The 15,110-nt window shown below is 37.3% G+C and overlaps 1 long non-coding RNA gene across 3 annotated transcripts; it reads left to right on the forward strand.

The window, feature by feature from the left end:
• The first annotated feature begins 11 nt into the window (after positions 1–11).
• On the forward strand, positions 12–14,194 carry LOC107311222 (uncharacterized). 3 transcript variants are annotated; one of them, XR_001553952.3, is made up of 3 exons: positions 12–508; positions 741–860; positions 12,682–13,868. It is a non-coding gene; the product is annotated as an uncharacterized LOC107311222 (long non-coding RNA). The 3 variants fall into 3 exon arrangements; XR_014942896.1 differs by having other exon boundaries at positions 87–481; positions 12,682–14,194; XR_014942897.1 differs by lacking the exon at positions 12,682–13,868 and adding an exon at positions 3,344–3,461 and having other exon boundaries at positions 87–481.
• The last annotated feature ends 916 nt before the right edge of the window (positions 14,195–15,110 follow it).

A 15,110-nucleotide genomic window follows, 5' to 3' on the forward strand; every position in this document is an offset into this window, starting at 1 on the left:
GCACTTGCTGTTGTGATGTGAAGTTATGCACAGAGCTCTCTAAACTTTCAAGCCTCGTCGCCCTCAGGGCACCAGCCAGCAAATGGGAGAGAAGGGGTTTTGCTCCGGTGGGGAACTCTGCAAAAACACACAACAAAAGGATTGAAAACTTTCCCCGGGAGGCTCCAGCCACTTCAGGTCAAGTCGTTCGGCTAAACACCAGCGTTAATGAAGGGCTGGCAACAGTTGCCACACCAGTTCTCAGTACATAATAACCTGCCTTTCAGATCAAGGAGCAGTACCTCTTTACAAGGTGTTGGACAAGTAATGGGAAGATGAAGGGATAAAGCTAGACCTCGGTGGCCCCTCTGCTCTCCCTAGATTTTTAAGTGAAGTATCTATATGCATGAAAGACTTTGCAGACCTTTGGGTGGCTATAAGGGCCTCAGACAGGCTGCTAAGCCTGGCCTAGCAGAGAACAAGCGAGGCAGCAGCTCGAAAGGTTTGGCTCGTACTTGCAGGATTTTTGGTTGTTTTTTGTTTTTTTTTTTTTCTTTTTTTTCTTTTGGAGGGGGTGGGGGGGCGGGGGGGCGGGGGGGTGTGCTATTATTTTGAGTTGGCTTCGACAAAAGGGGAATTAATGCACATTACAGTTCCTGTCTGCTGGAGCCCTCTGGGAACAAGGGGTTTGTAGTAAAGTTTCAAAAGGAAGATGACTTTTTTATTTTATTTGATTTTTTGATTATTATTATTTGGATCAGAGCATGGGAAGGAGGAACCATTACACCACAAAAGCTGATGCCAGTAGATGAGGGTCCTGGAACTGGAAGCCCCCAGCACAGCGCACTCTAGTCCTCTACTTTGTACAGTAACTTTAACAGGTACATATTAGATGTAAATTTCTATCTTTCTATTTGTATCATCTTTTCTTTTCTCTCTCTCTCTCTCTTTTATTTTTCTTCCTTCTTTTCTTATTTTTTTTTTCTTTCCACATATTACAGGGCCAATTCATTATGTGGCTGACACAATGTGCAACATAATAGGTTACTGAATTATTAAATGAGTTGATGATGGCAGAGCGGTGGGGAAGAATGAATTGATAGTACTTTACCAGACTGAGGACTTATCTGAAAAAGGCATTTATTTTTTATTTTTTTCTCTCTCTCTCTTCTAAAATTCCCCTTTCTTCCCTCAGTCTGAACAGCAGGCTGAAGAAAAGAAAGCAAAGGCCCATTCCATTGGTTACCTATTACTGGCAGTGCTGGAAATGCCCCACATATTTTCAGTTGAGTTCCAAGTCTCTGAATTCTCTGAGCTGTGACTACATAGAGAGGGACAGAGGTATCTTAAAAGCCTTGTTTGGGTAATCATCCAAATAACATAAAAATAAAGAAGCAGAAATTAAACTTTCAGATTTCTCATCTTGCTGCCAGGGCAGATTTTAAGCGGTCTGCTTTCTGCATTATGAATATAAGCCTGAAAAAATTAAGTCTGTAAAATTCTTTCCTTTTGCTTTCTCAGGTTGCATGTACCATGAAGAGGGGATATTCTCAAATATAAAGGACAGGGAAATTTTTTCAGTCCCTAATAGACATTCAAGTCATACTTGGCATAAAAATCAAATCAGTGTAAGATTTCCTGGAGAACAATTAATATTCATATAACTATTTTTCTCAGCAGGGGTAAAATGAAATAGCTTTATCTGAAGAGTAATATATTTTTTTTTTCTTAATTACAAAAAGAAATGAGAACCTGGCTATATATGTAGTTGTTTATATTACTCCTGAATAGTCTTCTCACGATTTTAATTTATTGAAATATTAAAATACAATGTAAATTGTTCCTCTTCTACCAGAAGATGCAAAATACTTTAAAACTGAGTTTATCTAATGTGGGAACTGGCTCCCTTTATGCAAGTCAATCATAATGCTGCATTCATGTAGCTATGCAATGAATTGTAAGGAAGACTCCAGAACTAAGAAGCAGACATTCTCCCCACAGCTGAGGGAGAAGAGGAAGTTCTTAGTCAAAATTAAGCTAACCAAAACCAGGAATAGAGTGCCTGTAAGATAAGGGAGAGAATCCTAAGAACAAGGAACATGGCTCTTTGAAAACAAAACAAAACCAAAACCCAAAACCAACTACTACCAACAGCAAGAATAACAAAAAAAGAAAAAAAAAAAAAAGCGAGGAAAAAAAAAAAGACATTTAGTAAACCATAAATAAGTGAATACATACTCTTTCTCTTGGTATTCAATTAATCTATAAACTCCCAGACAGAAGTATCATAAAGAGCAAAAGGACATACTGATTTTATACAAATACATGTACAGAAACACAAGAAAATGGAATAGAAAGGAAAAGAACTTCTGTGCTTCAACACATAAACCAAATTCTGACTGGAGCAGAGAGCAGACAAACTTGTCAGAGGGACAGGTTAATTTTGTAGGCAGTGTTGACACAACAGTTTAGTTAGCCTGCTTTTAAATTTCCAAAGCGCTTCATACTTTCCGCATTTGTATATACACGTACTTAGTTTTCTTTAAACTGCAGTTCTGATCTTCTAAGAACACAGGGCCAACATTCCAGACCAGGGCCTTTCCCAGCATGCCATAGGGACACAAAAAGGGGAAAAAAAAAAAAAAAAAAAGAAAGATACAACTCCACAGCTCAAATCTTGAACACAATCACCTCCTAATCATTCTCTGTTCCTGTGAAAAGTAAAAGGCAAATAGCTGGTAAGCTCCATTTTTAACCCATGAGCTGTTCTGCTCAGCCAAATCATATAGTGTCTTCCCCTTAGGTGAAGTTAGGAATGAATGACAGCCAGTACAGCTTGCAGGTACAGGTTTTTTGTTGGTGGTGGTGGCGGTAGGTTTTTTTTGTTGTTCTTTGTTTTGTTTTTTGTGTTGTTGTTTTTTTTTTTAAAAAAAAAAACAAAACACTCCATAAAATATATACGTAGTGGACTTAAAATCCTAAGAAAGCCTAACCTATCACTATGGTATTTAATGTAGAAAGAAAAGGAACCATAGACATTAGAGTATCACTTGCCACATAGATAAGCTTAATGAACAATAAATCTGGATGTAAATCCTTGGTGCTTGATCAGAAAGCTTAAGGTTAATAAACTAAACAGTTTATTTTGCTTTCCTCCAAAGCAGCTCACAGTAAGCATTTTACTCATTCCTTTGACAAAAACACCACAGCACAGAGATGTGCAATCTAGATTTAAGCATATCAGTCTACAGGTATAATTTCTGAGAGTGCAAAGAGCCAAATTAACTTTTTACATGCAACAAGTACAGATGTGCTACTGCCCTCCCGTTCCCATTCTTCCCTCATGCCCACCTCTTGGTTCCAGCACCTATCTCACATAGCCTCTGGGACATCATCCAATCTCCTGGAAAGCTGAAGTAACTCACATGAATTTGAACCCAGCAACAACAGTTTACTCTGTCTGCTTTGGACTGAGTGATGCGGTGAGTTGGCTTGCCTTCAGGATCAAACAAGATAAGTCAGACAGTATGATTTCCAAAGCTGATGAAGGGAGGAGTTGAACAAGAAGCAGGACAAAAAGAAGGAAAGAGATGGAGTAAAGTAAAAGAAGGGATCAGAAAGAAAGGAAAGGCACGAGACCTCCCCCTTTGGCTATATGGTAGGAAAGCTTGGCAGCTCAGAGTGGATTCATGTGAAATGACTTCATCTAACCTAATGCCTTGTTGCCCTTGTTGACCGGAGGTCTCTTTCAACTCCCACTGGGCAGACTCCTGACCCTTTCCTTGTGTCAGATCTTGTTGTCAACAAGCTTTGGGGTTAAAGCATTTTACTTTTAAATGAACGAAAAACTGATTTGACATAGGAAAGTGAATAAACAGTTTTTTGCTGTGTTAACTAAATTCACTTACTGAGGTGTATGACAATTGTCAGTAATAGCATGCAAGGAGAAAAAAAGGACGAAGTTGACAAGATATGTGGGAGTAGGACTTCCCATCTGAGCAAGCTGAGCAGCTGGATTGGCTCTGCCACATTGTGGGACTTCATTCTGACTGCAGCACTGAGCACCTCCATGGAAGCAGCAAAAGCTTCCTTAGAAACAGAATAAATTACTCATTCCTTGTTTGAGATTACTATGCATAGTCTGCTTCTAGTACTCTGACAGCCTCATTTTACAACATCATAAATACTTCCATCTGCTTTAAGTGCAGCCAAGTGTATGAATATGTGACACTAGACTAAATGGTCCAGTAGGTTAACAGGGAAAGCTCAGTGCTGGGATTCTGTTTTAAATGCAGAAAACTGGGGGATGTATCCTCAGAGAGCTCATGGATTTGTGCTTTTCAACTTACTTGAGAAAATTTGCAAGAAAGACTCAGAAGACTGGTGGCTGACGATAAACTGACAGGTAAAAGCCATACTGATCATCTCAGATCAATTGGTTAAAAAAAAAAAACAAAAAACAAAACTATTTGGGATGAAATCAGGAATGAAGCTGAAAAACTCATTATGATACTGTAAACATTCATTCTGAGAAAAACCCATTTCTGGAAAAATTGTGAATATCTGATTACTATGAAAGAAGTCTATATTATGGAGAAAAATGTAAAAACAGTGATTTCTTATAGTATAAATACAAGGGCCTGCAGAAATAATCAGGCAGCAAGGCTAAAATATGTCACTCCAAAACTAATGCCACCTGTTTATTTCCACAGAAACTACAACAGACAAAGAGCACAATAACACTATCTGACAGAGAAAATTCTCAGCTACAAAACACTTTTTTTCAACAGTCACCAATATTAGCTATGTATTTTTGCCAGTGATAAACAAGAGCCTGCACTAATGGAGATGACCCACTGTTTCATAGCTATTATGGTGGTGGCATTGCTACAAGATTTTTGCCCATGCAGTCCATCTTTCATCAGCCCAAACAGGTTGAAGCCAGAAAGCACTAAATATGGACTATACAGTGGGTGTTTTGGGGCAGTCCAGAGAAGACCGATAATGTGTTCCACTATGGTCAGACTAGTATGGGGTCTGGAATTACTGAATTGCCAGAAAAAGATTATCTTCTCTGGCCTGACTGGGAATCTGAGTATTCAGCTTAGTCTATGTAGCAATGTAGTCGTTTGAGTTGATGGTTTGTGCAGGTTCCAGGAAATCCAGAAGGATCACCCCTTTTCTATCCCAAAAGACAGTGCACATGACTTTACTTGTTGAGGGCTGCATCTTGGACTTTTTACTCAATGGGGAATTCACGTGGACTCCACAGACTGTCATTTTCACTCTGGTTTGTAGTAGTGACACCACATCCCACCACCACCAAGGACATGATCCAGGAAACTGTCACCTTCAGACTTGTGTGGGTTCAATAGGTTCTGCATATGATGTTCTTTCCATTCCTGTATGAGCATTCATGGCATCCACTTGATGCAGACTTTGTCATACTTCAACACTGTTACCATTGTTTTCAGTGTTTGACATTCATCTGTTTGCACATTTCCCTGGTTGTAAACCACTGATCTGCATGGATGAGCTGACTGAGGCACTTTTCATATCATGGTTTGACAGCTGTTCACGGCCATTTGGAATGTGGCTTGACTTTAATGCTGCTATCACCACTGATGAAATGTACCACCTCCACCTCACTGTGCTCACATCCACGGTTTGGTCTCCATCAGTGCTCAGCAAGTGTCGATGAATGTGAATGAGTATCATATTTTACCCATGGAGGAATTCAGTTACATACATTTGTTTCACATGCACTTCCATGTCGGAGGCCATTTTGTCAAGCTGCCTCTCTACTGCTATCTGTCACACTGAAACAAAATGGAATGGAATATTGGTGGAAAGGTTCAACTTCTGCCATACCACCAACATCCAGCTCTGTCAATATGCTAACATAATAAATTAGGTGGCGTTACTTTCAGAGCAGCCATTGCAAATCACGGAACTACACTCTGACTGCCAGCTCTTTCACAGGGGAAAAAAATGAGTGAATACATGGTTACTAAAGGTCATATGAATCACCATTTTCCTAAGTCTTTGTCGCTTCTGCACATTTGTTTCCTAAACAATTTTTTTCTTTTTTTTTTTCTTTTTTTCTTCTTTCTTTTTTTTTCTTTTATTACTATTATTATGGGGGTTTTTTGTTTGTTTTTGTTTGTTTGTTTGTTTGTTTTTTGTTTGTTTGTTTTTGTTTATGTCTTTTTCCCCCCACACTATCTTGCATTCCCTAACAATCATTGGTATAGCCCTCGTGCATTCCCTAACGGTGACTGGCATAGCCCTCACTACAGGAAATCTTGTAGGTTACAATTTGCAGACTGGATCCAGCTAGTGCACCACCTCAGCCACCGCATCCTGTGTAGAAGACTTCTGTGTAAGGATTTTCCTTAATTTAATACAACAGTGAACAAAACAGACAGCTTGCCCCTCTGTAAGTAGGTTTTATTGATAATTTCAGAAACAGTACTAGTTTTACATTCTACAGGCTCCAAGTACTCCTAACCATAAACTTAATTCGGTCTCAAGGGAGGGAACTCCCCAGATGTGGAGTCAAACTCTGTCTCTGCAGGACTTCCAGTCAACACACTATTCATCCATCCCCTTATCTCTGTCCTTGCTTTCACTGGATACTGAGCTGATGTCCTGTGACTGGACTGACCATTTCTTTCCATTTACAACACTCTCCTCTCTTACATGTTTCCACTCTTTCTGTAATAGTGTAAATGTCTGTCATTTATGTATTGGAACATTCTGCAATAAGAACCTAAGAAAATTAATCAAACATTGAGGATACAAATGAAAACCCAATCTATTGTAGGATCATTAAATATAATGGAGTAAACAAGTTAAATCTAATGGACTAAACAAATTTTCAGCTCCAAATGTACTGAATCTGCTGATCACCTGATGCTGGGAGTAAAAAGACTACCTCATATTTGCCTTGTTTTTACCCTAAAAAGCTACCAGTGCAGGATGAGTATCAGGGATAGAATGTGACACCAGTAAGGTCCTTGGTGTGGTAAACCAGTTCTTCTGTTAATGACTGGACCTAACAAAACAATTGCTCATTTCCTCGTGTTTTGTTTTTTTTTCCCCTCCAGCTGCCGAGTAGATCTCTTTTCTTCACCCTACAATTTTGATTAAAATGTGTTAAGAGACATGAGTTAAATTCTCAGCTCTTCCAGAATTGCACAGCAATCATGCAAACATCAGATTGAGATAAATGATCCATCTAATACCCTCCTTCACTTTTTTTTTTTTTTTTTTTTTTTTTTTAATTTTTAATCCTCTTATGAAATATTTAATTACTTTTCACAGCAGTTCATATGGCATTCTACAATAGTGCTTTGTGGTTATATTCTTTGGTGTAAATGTCTGACTTAGTAGCAGCTCTGACATCTACATCTAATAAAGTAGTTTGGATGAACTACTGTGTTCCAAGCTGCTGTGTCAGGGTCACCAATAACTGACAAAAAGGCTTTATCAGAAAACCTAAAATGGATCTGAGAACATCTCCAGGAGCCCTAGCTGAGATCGTACCTATTACAAAGCACATGTTGTAAATACACCAGATACATCAAGAAAATGTCCTATTCCTGGAAGAGGTTTAGCAGTTTGGAAGGCATATAAATGTAAAAATACTTTTCCTTATTTAAAAATATAAAATATATATATATATATATTTTTTTTTTTGGGGGGAGGGGGGGGGGAGATAGGGATACAGTACAGGGTTACAAACATATCTGAACGAACATTTTCTGAAATTCATTATATTGCTGAGATGATCATGGCCAGATTTGATTTCTCAGATAAATACATACATTGGTTAATATTTTATTTTTCATCTGATATTTCTGAAGTCTCTTACTCAATTGATCTGGAATAATTAGTTTATTATCCAAGTTTGGGGCATTATTTAACACTTTAAGAGATAAACTGATTTTTAAGTAATTTTAAGTAATTTGACAGCATTTAGGAAAAAAACAACAAACAAACAAACAAAAAACAAACAAACAAACAAAAAACCTTTGCAACTGAAAATGATTTTCAGAAAGAAACAAGACTCTGAGTATTGGTCTGTTGAACATTTTTTAGAGACAAACTTCTGAAATACATGCCCCCTGGAGGTGAACACTACTCTAGTCACTAGAGAAGGAGTTCTTATTTTCTTTAATGCTAGTTCCTGAGATCCTGTCACTACCTGCACCCATAAAGACTATCGCTTTTCAACTTACACCAAAATCCTTGATATTGTTTTTCTGATGTACATTTCCAGCATGCCTGTTCTCATCTTTCTATGTAGGGATCTTCTCCAGATGTCAGCTCACATGTGGGACAGATATACAAGCTTTCTCTCTTCCAAGATACTAGCCATTCATGAAAAATGAACAACCCTTCCCTAAATGACAAAATACCTCCATCCCTGCAGCCTATTGATTTTCATGCAGGATAATAACAAAGATTTACACCTCTCAATCCTGTATCATGTAGGGGAGGATGGAAAGTATCACAGATAATCCCACAGTGGCAGAAAGCCGCTGTTTCACAACCTTATACTGGCATACTGACAGTTCATGAATTACTTTTAAAGGAAATAGTGTACCATGAAGAATAAGAAATCTTCTTAATAGATAACATACGAAAATTCTAGGCTAAAACAGCCTCTAAATCTTTCTCTCACCCCATTTCTTATTAATATATATATATATATATATATATACACACACACAGATATATATATAAATCAGTAAGGTTGGAATCTGTATATGATGTAATACCTGGAAACAATTAAATTCACATTTTAGGCGCTTTTTGAAGCTTCTGCATTGAAGCCAGTGGGAGTCTTTTCTGATCAAGGCCTTCTTACACAAAGGAACAACTGCAAATGTGCTAGGAAAGACTGATCTCTGGAACAGTGAATGATGAATGTTTCTCTCCTTTAGGAGAAAAGAACAAACCTCCTGAGACTGGTCAGTAATTCATATTCAAAAGAATTTCTTACTTTCATCCTAACTAGAGGTCAAATTTATTCGACAGAACATTGACTTAAGATAAATTTGGTGTTAACCTCAGAATAAAGCAATGCAAATAGGACCAATTTAAGATATATAAATGAAAAAGAAAATCAAAGCAAAAACAAACCACCACCTCACACCAATAAAAACAAACAAACAAACAAAAACAAAAAAAAAATTGAACTTACTGTCCTGAAGGCGCAATATGTTTTATACTGTATTTTCTGATCATTTGCCAAGTTCAAATTTAATAATACATTTGAAACTGTCTATGTCCTTCAGAAATTTGAGTTGCATTTGTTTTGACAGATTTAGCATTAGCTCCAAAATAGGGAACAGGTCTCTAAGGAAAGGTTTGGGAAGATTTGACATATATGAATGTTTATGACCTAAATTCAAAATAAGAGATAGCATTGGAGACCAGCCAATAAAAGGAAGACTTTCAAAGGGTGTGAAGCCATGTGGAATGCATGCTTGAATCTGATAAACCAAAAAGAAGCTCCAGGAAGAAACAGTTTACATAGCAGAGAGATACATATATCAAGATGTGCATCTTCTGAAGGTGTCACTTCGGATTGGATTAGGGTAGGATTCCTTACAGTGGAGCAGACTTGCATTCTCATAAACAGTCACTTCTGTATAACTATTCTGTGCCTCTTGGTCAAAGACTTATTTTCCCCATCTAATTGTTTAATTATTGTTTCAGCAAGAAAATTACCAAGGGCCTCAGGACCTCAACTCTAGAGGCTAAAAGGAATGTACTCTTTGGTTTCTGCCCCATCCTACTTGTGGCCAGTATCCACATTACTGACAAATAGTTTAAGAGGATTATATTGATGTTCCAAAAAATATTGACAGTTTTGACTTAGTATTGCCTCATGTCAAAATCTTCAGAGTTGCTTACATTATTAACTCCTACTGATTTTAATGAGAAGGTTACTTGCATTATTAAAGCTAGCTCCCTTGAACTAGAAGGTATAGAATTACAGTGAAGTCAGTCAATCCCTGACTGTGACTATGATCAACCATGTAGACCAGTATAATGATGTGAAAGTCTATTCAAAATAGATCTAGTCGGTTAGGTGAAAAAAACAATGACCAGGACTGATGTATAGTCAACTATACATCACAAAGGGTATAATCTGGCAAGAATCTTCACTGAATCTCCACTAAGGGTATAATCTGGCAAGAATCTCCACTGAAGCTTATTTGCAAAGGTGCAATAAATGACAGAACAGTAGCATATTGTTACACGTGGTAAACACATACTGTCTCCTTTTACCCTGTAAAGAATAGAAATCACTGTCAGAACCATTTGTGGAATCCACCTCTAGTACAAAGCCTCTATGCAGTGATGATCCTGGTGCTTGCACACTGCAAGCATTTCCAAGCACAACTGCAAGCTCTATTCCACTAAAAGAAAATGTTCAGGATCACCCAGCACTGGCTTACCTGATGAAGTTAGAATTATATCTGAACTACCCATTATAAACATATGAAAATAATGGCCAAATCCTTATCTCTAATGCTTCTCTTTCTGAGAAACTTCAGAAGGGATTTTTAGAGTAGTAAAGTCAGTTAGTACTATGCTGTATTCTCTATTAAGGTAAATAATATGAGCTGAACACCTGAAAACCTATACAGAGGATAATTTTCTCAATTCATGATGCACATTCTCCTGCTGCACCTTTGGACTGCAAAGAGTCATGGCTATCTACACTTGTTGTACCTGTACAAGCCTGTCATAGATAACATGCCACACCCGTTAAGTTTTTTAATTTCTCCACACTTTCTACATACCCTTTAGCTCTATTGTGTTGCTATCTAATGTCATTCTTTCTTCATTAGGACCTCAAATGTCTGTTCCCACAGCAGAGGGACCTCATATCTCACCCGCATAAGCAAATCTTTTCCCTTTGATGATTTCTGTAGAAACAGGGCAGAGAGGCACACTTGCAACAAGTTGCACTGCTATTAGAGGTATGGCCCTAAAGAGTGAGACCATCGCAGCTGTGCTTGTTACCACCAACAATGAATGTCAGCCTATCTATCTCATCAGTTACCAGTGAGTACAGCTGGAATACTTGTTCATCCAGAGGAGGCTGGGAACAAGGAGAAAAAGAAAAGAATGAAGTTTGCTGTTTTGCCCTAAGTTTTTATTCCTGATTTTCCAAAATTTCAGTTTTTACCTAAGTCAACAACGTGAAATGTTGCAATGGACCACCAGGTACATTTAATACTCTTTAAACCTACATTTAACATTGTATTGTTAAAACATTTTCAGTTAATGCCCAAAGAATTGCAGAAGTATCTCATTAAAACGAAGAGTTGCAATCCCAGACTCAGTGTTTAAATCAACAGTTCACGTTCTTCTTCATTGTGGGTACTTGAAATTTACAGATACAGACAAGCTAGTGTTTCAGCACTTGAGTCATGCCATTCATCATAGAATTAGACATGTATGAAGGTGTCTGCAGGACTGGGGCTACATCATCTAGTGATTAGAAAACAGTGGCCTCTGGGTCTCAATTAAACATGGCTCCAGCAGCACTTATCAATGTACAAGGGGTGTGGTCTGAAGCTGAGATCATGTCTGCAGCACAAGGTATGGCTGACATCACTGTGCTAAACTGAGACATGAACACCCTATGCTAGCTCAATCCCCCAGTTTACCTGCAGTGACGACAATATTACTGTTCTTTTTCCAGTCTAATTTATTTTTGTTGGGAAGAAGCAGGGGAGATAAAAAGGACTAAATCATAGCTTGGAAATGGATGGCAATTGCACATGTGGAACTATTATCATGACATCTGGCCAGGAGCAGGATGCTCTGCTCTTGATGATTTTGATAAGTAACTGGGGTAAAGGTTGCAACTCTTCAGCAGTCCCTGTGATAAGCCTTACCAATACAAACAAGGCTACAAGGCTGGTATAGCCTGCTGCAGATGATGCTTTCTTTTCTTTCTTTCTTTCTTTCTCTTTCTTCTTCTTCTTCTTTTTTTTTTTTTTTTTTTTTCCCTCCAGAGCAGTATATACTTACAGCTGCATACTAGTTTAGACGCAGCTTTGGTTAATTAATGCTTGAAAAGCACTGAAATTGAAAGGTGTTATGCAAATGCAAAATATTCATCAGATGCAAAGCCTGAATTCCTTTTTTCAGAGAAATGTTTGTTTTGTTTTGTTTTTGTGCATTTGCAAATGATTTGTTGCTTGTGTTTGCTGTTGTAAAAAAATATTCCTATTACCACCCTGTCTTTCTTTATTGGGATGTCTGCTTTTTGGTCTCTAAGGAATTTCTTAAATGCTGTACATGCAAATTTCAGCTTACAGATGTGCAAATTACATAGATGCTTTCCATTCCCCATAGGCTGCATGCTGCAGAAAGGGTGTAGATCTGGAATCTGCATGCTGGCACAGTACTGAAACCACAGTTCACTGAATTCATATTTTGATTCTAAAGACAATTTTAATACATCAAGAACAATCAAATTTAACATTTTTTTTTAAATGATTTACTCATAAATGGTGATGCCAAGCACCTTGTATATGAATAATAAATTTAAGTAGAAATAGTTCTTTTGCCTTTTTCTGAAGAAGGAAGATAAGTAAAAATAATAAACAAATACAGGAAGCACTTCTACAAAATGAGGTCAAGGTTGTTTTTTTTTTCTTTCTACAGCAGAAATGTGGAAGACTGTCAGTGACTCCTGAGGCTTCTTCTTATGAAAACAGAAAGGTTACTGTTAGTTAGGAAACCTGTTATGGTCTCCTGGTGAGGAACCCGTATCAGGCTAAATCGAAGGTATCACCATAATCTCACTGATTTACAGAAATAATAACATGTTGCTTCTCTACTGCGCACAAAGGAAATAATCCTCTGCATTTTTTAACACAAGGTGGTTTCATGTCTGTATGATTTCTAGGTAACTAGTTAAACTGAAACTGTCTCTTGGGTACAAGGAAATAGTGAGATTATTTAAGAAACTTGTGAAAGTGGCCTAAGAGACAAAATAGAATAATTTCAATAATTTCACAATGCAGGGTCCAATTCCTACCAACATTACATAAATGAACCAGTGCAATATAACAATGAATACTACATATATTTGGTTGCCGTGTTCCAGTGAAAACTGAAGAACAATTGCTGATAAAATCAGAATGTTGCTGGAAAAAGACAGTCACCCTTCTGAATTCAGATCAATTTCATTTCGCTCTTTCAATTTAGCGCAAAATTTCCAAGCAGAATCACTTTGATAAACAGTGAATCACACGAATATGCAGTCTTCAATAGAGATACATCAGGCTGTTCACCCATGTCCACTGTATATATTATATTCTGAAAGTTGCATTAAAATATTCATGGTTCACTGGAGACAAATGAAAAAATGATTAAGTTGGGTATTTGGAGAAAATGTGTAACTGACAAATGTCAAAGATGCAGTCTGGCATGGGGATGCACTGCTGAGAGGTGAAAGTAAGCAGGAGGTGTCCAAAGCATAACTCCCATGACACACTGTGGTGGCACTTCTAAACTACACTATTAGCTAGTATGAAGATACCAGTAAAAGAAAAAAAAAAAAATCGAAAGTGGGAGTACTTTCACATATATATATGTACTGAAATGTACACAATTTTAGCAGTTCATAACAGTTTTAACTGCACATACATATAGCTGCATATATTCCATACTTGCTTTACAGTCATAAAGACAGAATCTATTTTGCCAGCAGAAGGGTTAGTGAATTTTCAGAAAAGAAAAGAAAAGAAAAGAAAAGAAAAGAAAAGAAAAGAAAAGAAAAGAAAAGAAAAGAAAAGAAAAGAAAAGAAAAGAAAAGAAAAGAAAAGAAAAGAAAAGAAAAGAAACGAGACTTTAGATCATTCTGTTGAGATGATAACACCTAAAATGTCCTGTGATTGGAGAACTGTGGGCCTTTGGGGGTACTAAGATGTTGTTGCTGTTTGAAATGTCAAAGTATCGTGAATAAAAGCCTTGCCAAACACGTAGTCCTCAGATGTAGAGGCTGCACAGTGTCACATTCGCAGTTTCAGACACTGAAACTTTAAAATGTAAAGAAATAATTTCTTAGCCATAAGATGTGTACAAATCTGTGCTGATTTGCAGCTCTTTGCAAAATATGTCATAGATTTGCTGTGTTTTAAAAAATAAAATCTGATTCAGACAATAACATTAATGCTTATAGGGTTTTTTGTTTGTTTGTTTGTTTTCTACAGCAGTAAATTTGAGTATTATTCTATTGGTTCTTTAATGTTTCCCTAAAGTGCACAACCTCACAAATTTCAAATATCATATGACAGAATGCCTGAAGGAGAGGGAATTTAGAATAGAGGGGATGCTTAATGTTTTATTTACTTAGGAACGATCCAGTGTGTGAAATGTCTTCCCTGACTTCTGAGTTATTTTATGATATTGTCATCAGTAGCACAGATGGTCTCCAGTGTCTTAAGATTTTAAGCATATGAACACAGCGCTAAAATCTGAGCATTACTGTCCTGACTAAACTGAATGAAAAACCCAAGACGTATTTTGTGCCAAAGAAAGTGATGCTGCAGACTTGAACTACCTGAGAAATTCATATACATTGTCTACCTTATGCTTCAGATGCTCTTCTACTTTGCTTGAGCCGACATGATAGAAATTAATGTTACCAGTTTTCTATCAAGCAAATTACCTTAAACTGCTGGTAGCCAAACTGCTGTAGGGGCAAAGCAGCTTAAATCAATTACATTTGCATTTGATATGATGAACTAGCACCTTGAGCCAGTGTGCTGTTTAAAATATTTGTCTTGTGAAATAACTCTTAGGTGAATGAATTTTGAATGGTTCATCTTCCAGTTCCATACTTGTTATACCTCCTGCAAGGTTTGAATACAACATCCCTCTCCCCCATACAAAAAACACATACAAACACAAAAATCTCAGACAAATTAATACATTTAATATCAAAATATAAACGGCCTGAATTGTATCTCATTTATTCTCACTGTGCCTGTTTTTGTTTCTAAGGCATAAGACTGTAAACTAGAAACAACGACTCTTCCTTATTATTGTCTCCAGTATCTTCTATGGCGGAGTGGTTTTCTTCTCTT

This window comes from Coturnix japonica, chromosome 1 (genome assembly GCF_054131305.1).
Source record: "Coturnix japonica strain WE chromosome 1, WE-NBRP24, whole genome shotgun sequence".
In the NCBI taxonomy this organism is placed as follows: Eukaryota; Metazoa; Chordata; class Aves; order Galliformes; family Phasianidae; genus Coturnix; species Coturnix japonica.